This window comes from Podarcis pityusensis, assembly GCF_964106645.2.
Source record: "Podarcis pityusensis genome assembly, chromosome: 4".
NCBI classification, from domain to species: domain Eukaryota; kingdom Metazoa; phylum Chordata; class Lepidosauria; order Squamata; family Lacertidae; genus Podarcis; species Podarcis pityusensis.
In genome coordinates this window covers 103,518,986-103,526,540 of record NC_138027.1, presented here as the reverse complement: position 1 = coordinate 103,526,540, position 7,555 = coordinate 103,518,986, and positions in this window count along the sequence as shown.

Genomic DNA, 7,555 nt, shown 5'->3' with positions numbered 1-7,555 from the left:
CATCTCACTTAAGAGGCCAGGGGGCCAGCGCTGTCCGGAGACACTTCCGGGTCACGTGGCCAGCGTGACAAAGCTGCTCTGGCGAGCCGGCACCAGCGCAGCACACGGAAATACTGCCCCTCAATGAGGCCAAACTTAGATTCACAAAATGTTTAGGGGTATGCACCCCCCCCCCGAAAAAAGCTCTCTGTGTGTGTGTGTGTGTGTCACTGTCTATCAAAAGAAGCAGTAGCTGGGCAAGGGTAGCAGCTAGTAGAATGAGAACAGCACTCCAAGAAGCAGGAAGGCAAAATGGGGCCGAACAGCATTGAAACAAAGTGAATGTGCAGTGAGGTAATTAGATTGTGTTGGTAATTAGATAGTTTCAAATATGCTAACATAAGAAGCAAATGACTGAATCAGAGAATATTTGGTATAGTCCCACTCAAAATCTTAAACCTCTTAAATAAATAATCAATGTACTTATTTGCAAAATCTTTATCCTTTATAATCGTTAAGCATGCCTTATGCAGATTGGATTTCTTTGCATGGTTTCAGCTTGGAACAGAAGACGAGTTTAGAGGATGTTGTATGCTTATTCTTTCTCTAATGCTTTCATGTCCTTAGCCTTAAAGTTATTCCTGGGAGGTGTCATTTTGAGCTGTATTAGTCACTTAGTGTGGCACCATGTACTTACAAAAAGTAATTTGATGGAACACATGAGCACAAGCCCTTTCCTCTGCAAAGGGGTCAGGCCACCAAGAACCTTTTAAACAGTAATTGGAGAAAACAACATGTAACAAGAGAACTTTCATCTGAATCTTGTTCTTATTTCGCTCTTTGTGTTTTGTAGCTGTTGGTTATCAACAGGCCCTATTTTAGCAACCAAGTGTTCCAGCCAAAGATAAGCACTTTTAAGGCTGGAGCTCCAACAATCTAAAGAAACAGAAAATAATGTCACACGCCACCCCAATCTCTGAGCAGGGGTTCCTGGTGCACTTACCTGGGGTTCGTGTTTCCTTTTGGGAATGAGGCACAGTGGGGTTTTATGATGTATGGTTTATTTACAAAAGATATAAACAACCTTGGTTAAATTTTAATCTCTACTGTGCCCAGTAATTTAAGGGGTTCTAGCACCCGCAAGCTCATAACAATAAAATGGAATGGTGAAGGCTTGGATTCTGAGGAGCGCTTGATGGAAGTGGGTTGATGTGTAAGGTTACATTGCTGTTCCTCCTCATTGCTTATAGCAGCCGAGCCCACTGCAAAGACCCACTCCTGTGGGTCAGGGTATCCTCCTGAAGTGGGGTGGGCTCTGTTACGGAGGTCTAAAGGCAAGGGAAGGATTATGAAAAAATTGGGTGGAGACACTTTCTTATTTATATAATTTATATAATTTATATGCCACCCTATACCTGCAGGTCTCATAAAATGTGTATTTGCATATTCTTCATACAATTAAAGGGACGTGGGTGGGGCTGTGGTGTAAACCACAGAGCCTAGGGCTTACTGATCAGAAGGTCGGCAGTTTGAATCCCCGCAACGGGGTGAGCTCCTGTTGCTCAGTCCCTGCTCCTGCCAACCTAGCAGTTTGAAAGAATCATAGAATCATAGAATCATAGAGTTGGAAGAGACCACAAGGGCCATTGAGTCCAACCCCCTGCCAAGCAGGAAACACCATCAGAGCACTCCTGACATATGGTTGTCAAGCCTCTGCTTAAAGACCTCCAAAGAAGGAGACTCCACCACACTCCTTGGCAGCAAATTCCACTGTCAAACAGCTCTTACTGTCAGGACGTTCTTCCTAATGTTTAGGTGGAATCTTCTTTCTTGTAGTTTGGATCCCTTGCTCCGTGTCCGCTTCTCTGGAGCAGCAGAAAACAACCTTTCTCCCTCCTCTATGTGACATCATTTTATATATTTGAACATGGCTATCATATCACCCCTTAACCTCCTCTTCTCCAGGCTAAACATGCCCAGCTCCCTTAGCCGTTCCTCATAAGGCATCGTTTCCAGGCCTTTGACAAAGCACGCAGTGCAAGTAGATAAATTGGTACCGCTCTGGAGGGAAGGTAAACAGTGTTTCTGTGCGCTGCTCTGGTTTGCAAGAAGCAGCTTAGTCATGCTGGCCACATGACCCGGAAGGTGTACACCGGCTCCCTTGGCCAATAAAGCGAGATGAGCGCCACAACCCCAGAGTCGTCCGCGACTGGACCTAACGGTCAGGGGTCCTTTTACCTTTACATACAATTAAACTGCTGTTACTCCCGCGGCCCAACATTTGGAGAAAAGCAAAATGCATTGGATGCACATTAATCTGAGATGTGCAGATCAGGTAATTTTGCATTAGAATTTGCTAATTCCTCAAACATCTCCACATTCACCTGCTTCTGTAACAGCAACCACAAAAGCTTATTGTTTCATCTTACTTTTCAGCCAAGGAGCTCTGGGCAATGTCATTCGCCACCATCCATTTTTGTCCTCATATCAACCTTGTGCTAAGAGCTGGGACTGAGGGAGAAGGAGTGGCCAACAAGCCCCAGTGAGCCAGGATTTGAACCTTCCCAGATTATGTCCAACATGTTGCCCCTGGCAGTGCAGCAACTTCTACAAGGGTGGTTTAAGCCCTGCCACTTGAAAACAGAGGTTAGGGCCAAATCCAGCACAAAGTAAACCTCCCGGTCCTTTGTAAATGACACACTGACAGTTTTTTAAAGGTTTTTGAATGCAGCTTCTGTGTACGTCAGCAGAAGATATTTCTCACTGTCCTGTTGCTTTTCCCTTGACTAGAGCTTTCTGCATTACTGTAACATTTTTTATTCCCTCATCCGTACAGTAAAATGAGGAATCGTGGAGATTAAAAGCTATTGCTTTCAGGTCTTGCTCTCCTGTTCATTTCCTGTTAGCCAACTGATATAACCCACCCAGAGGCATTTTTCATTAGGGGCTGCAGCAAACCCAGTTTCTTACCTCTTGATTTGAATTTTGCACAGACAACACTCAATTGGTGCCCTCCAAGCAGTAGATAATATTTGCAGGCAATTCTGAAGGGAAGACACAATGTGTTTTCATCTTAGCAGGTGTTTGGTGATACACATCACTCTGCTGTGTTTCAATCTTTCTCGTGTTAGTCATCTCGAGACCACAGAAGAGATTAAGATTTGAAGCAAAACACTTTTTAATCTATTTCATATCCAGACCTCCACAATATGCCTTCAAGGCATTTCTCTAAGAATGTTTCTGCTGCCATTGAGGACTTAAAAAAAAAAAATCAGTATATAGAATAAAGCCATTTTTTTCTCAAAGCCCATTGAGTAAATTTAGAGAAAATGTGGTGGGTGTATTTCAATTAGTAGACCAGATTTTCCAGTCAGTGCCTCAGAGAATGCTGAAAATCTATTAAGGGAAACCTGAAGTTTCAAGAGCCACTTTGGATCATGGAATTCAATAGCCTGTTTGACTGCAGTGTTCCTTGTACCTAACATTCCTGAAAGATGTCAATTCTTGCCTTGAGTTTCTCCATAGACAGAGATGTATAGACCAGCTTCTTACACCAGCCCTCTCTAGGCATTCAAAAGAGTGCACAAGGGCAAGAAGTGTGCAGGGGCAGTGGGCATATGTGCCTTCACACACACACCGCCCTGCCCCCAATATCCCTGTGTATGCTGGATGCAGCCACTCTACTCCCAAGCTGCACTGAGTGAGCAAGTTGGAAGGGGTGTCTAGGTGCACTCAGCCCTTTCCACTCAATATGGAAAGATCAGGGGTGGATTGAGTCGGGATGGGTATTGTAGGAGCTGGGATGGTGCACCTTTGCCCACTTTCCCTATGTACTTTATGCCCTCATGCATTTTTGAATGAAGGATAGGGCAATTCTATGTTCCCCATTTACTCTTTGATGGCAACATCAAGTGACAATTGGCACGTGTGAATGTTCCATCACAGCATCACCTAATAGCAACTCCAACACTGTGGGCTGAATGTTGTTGCAGTTAATTAAATTTGTATAATGCCCTATACCCATAGGTCTCAGGGCGGATCACACCACAGTGTTCAGGACCTATACTGATAAGAGTTCAAGTGATATATGTAAATCCATGTGTGAATCAACTCACAGACTGTATGTTGAGCTGCTCATTCAGTTTGAAATTTTCCTCTTTGAATCTTTAATTCAAAGATGCTTTCATGTAGTGTAAAAGTCCTTGTTGTGGAGACACTGAGAACAATTGGAACTTTGCTGTGTGTGTTTCCTGAAACACCCTGAGTCTGAATTCTGAGATCCAGGGGCATCAGCTCCCAAGACCCCTCCCTATAGCTTCCTTGGTTTGGTCACTTGAGGAAAAGGACGTAGCTCACAGAGCTCATGGCTTCTGGGCTCCACTTTTTGGCAATTCCAGGTAGGACTGGGGAGCCACTGCAAGTCACTGGAGTCAGTACTGAGCTAGAGGGACCAAGGGTCTGACTCAGTATACAGCAGATTCCTAGGTTCTCAGGAAAGCAGGGAGCACTGGCTGCTCCGAGAACCAACTGCAGGCTGAAGCAGATTCATAGTGTATCAACCTGGACTTCCTAGGGGAAACATATCAGAAATTGATGAGGGCTTGAGTTCCAGAATCAGATGACCATATCTTTAGGCACCAGGCAAAAACTTTCCTCTATAACCAGGCCTTTGGCCGTTAACTATTTGTTGCATTTTAGAGGTGGGATCAGGATGTTTTTAATTTATTCCCTCCACCTTGGTTTTAATGTATCTAGTGGTGGGTGGGTCTGGGTGGCATTGTTTTGTTGGTTGTAAGTTGCTTTGTGTTGCCTTGGGCAAGATAAAGCAACTAGTAAATTTAATAGATAATACAGTATGTAATAAAATTAAAATATATACCTTTTTAGGTCCCTTTCCAGCTTATAACCACACACTGTTTGTTATGCACTTGTTTTTATATTATATACAAATGTTCTATATTTTTCTATGTCTTCTGGTCTCCCAGGTTCTTCTCCCCGCTGCTCTCCTCTTTCAGGGAAGGGCCCACAGCTCAGCTTCAAAGCACATGCCTTGCATGTGAATGTTGCAGAGTCCATCCCCAGCGCTTCCATTTGAAAGACTGCTTGCTGCAGGCTTTGGAAAGAGATCCTAGCATACTGCATTGTGTCAGGGGACAAGCTGGGCTAGATGGGCTTGTGCTCTGACCCAGCATGCAGCAACATGGTTTGTACTTTTTAGTATGGAGACTGGGGGAAAAAACAAAATATATCAAGTGTGGTGTATCCATTGCCATTCCAAACCTTTCTCCCAAATATCAGTAAACTAAAAGCAACACACTGCCGTAAGCGCCTTTCTTTCTTTCTTTAGCCAAAAGGATTAGATTTGTCTCTTAGACAGGTCTGACATAAAGTATAGATTTCCAATGGGTTGAGTTTAGCCAGTCATATCTGTGATTTTGTGAGTGGTGGAACTGATGTCTGAAGACAAAGCCTGTCCCCTACTGGGGAAGAAGATATTTAAAAGATAAAAAAAAGGCAAGAGGGCAACATTTATAGGGCCATTTGTTGGTGGTGGAAGAGGAAAGGAATGTTTCAATTGATTATTCAACACCAAGAAATATTTTCCACAGTTGTTAATGGATTTATTCAGCAAAATCAGCATGCGTGGTACATGCAAGAAACAGAAGAACTGATGCTTGTGTGACTCCTGAACCAAGGAGATAAGTAACTATACAACCTAGAAGACATCTGAAGTGTTTGGGGGCACTTCAGGATTTGAACCAGAGCCCTTAAAGTCTCTACAGTATGCACCATCATACTGGTGCTAGGAAACCAAACTTCAGTCCTCCCAAGCCAACAGGGAGAAACCCCTCTGTAGAGTATTTCTGGCCAGGGAGTTAGCAGCACAGGAACAACCAATCTCTTCTCATTTCTTCTTAGTGTTGCTGCTCTTCAGATATGAAAATGAAGAGCAGGTTGCAGAATGAAGGGACTTATACTGATGTAGGGTAAACAGCAAGCAGCCTTTCCAGGGTATCTTTTCTACAGGATATATCTCCCCCACTTTTTCCGAGCTATGGTCTTACTGAGAAGAAGGAGATGTAGTAAACCTGTGCCTCAGGACTTGTTCCATCCCTAGTAAGCCCAGATCTGAGCAGTTTTGGGTTTGCCCCACCACTTTCCGCAGAAAAACCCATGCAGATCAAATGTCAATCTGTGGAAACCTCTATTGACATCTGCTCTGATTCAGCAGTGAAGATCATGTTTTCGTGGGGGAAAGTGGCAGGAAAATGTTTTTGTTGTTTTTGTCTGTGTATGCATGGGAACATTCAGTTATTTGAGCTTCACCTGCCATCTACAACAGTATAGTCCTGGTTATATGCTCCATTATAGGCCTGTTCCATCTCATCTTTTGCAGATTAAAATAAAAATTCACATGTAAATTTATGGATTTTGTACACATCTTATATACATTTTATGCCCATTCCCCCAAATACACATTTTAATATGTTTTGCAATGGAGTGCCCCTGAAATGTGCATTTTGGTACATCTTTTTGAACCAAAACTGCCTTGTAAAATCCAGAGGTGTGCATAATCTGGTAGCTGGATTCTGATCTGTCAGGGACTTTATTCATTATTCCAGTAAGTGTCTCTACCCTTTCACTGCCTTGACCTCTGACCTGCTAGCCTTTCACTATAGAGGTGTAAAAAATACTGAATTTTTGTCCACCTAATCAGATAAAACATCTAATATAATCTTGCTTAGAAGATGAAAACAAGAAAAGGACTGGAGACTAAAATTTCTCAAGTCAAGACTGAGACTTTGATAAAATTGAGAAAAGCTAAGATCTCATGTACAAATGCAACATTAAGTAGTATAAAGTGTGGTGTATCCATTGCCATTCCAAACCTTTCTCCCAAATATCAGTAAATAGAGAGAGATTGTGTTACAGAACTTCTTCACTCTTTGATAACAGCATTGGTAAGTATCAAGATGTATCCTAATTGTTCTTCTAAATATTCTCTGTGTGTTTTGTTCTGACTGTCTCTTTAGGAAAGTGTTAGGTTATCTGATTACTGTATATAATTGCATGCTATGCTTCTCGTGTAATATGTACTCCTCTGGAAGTAAAAGTAGTGTTTAAAAATATTTTCTTTCTAGAGACAACTTATTCAATGTTTATAATGCTAGCATAGTCCTTGGAGCCCACAGAAAACAGGATCACTTCTCTTACCACAACCTGGTAAACACATGAAACGTATGGTTTGCTTAAGCGTTAGGATATGAAAACTTACCTTACAGGGATCCATGCAGAGGATCTGCAGCTAAGTCCAGTTCTGGTCACCTCACCTCAAAATGCATATAGCAGAGCTGGAAAGGTTCAGACAAGGGCAACCAAAATGGTCAAGCGATGGAACAACTTTCCTATCAGGACTTAATTTAGAGAACAAGTGTGTAAGAGGCAGCATGACAAAAGTTTACAAAATTATCCCTGGCATAGAAAAGGTGGATAGAGAAAAGTCCCAACCCCCTTCATAACACCAGAACGCAGTGACATCCAGTGAAGCTGACTTGTGAAAGCTTCAGGACTGATA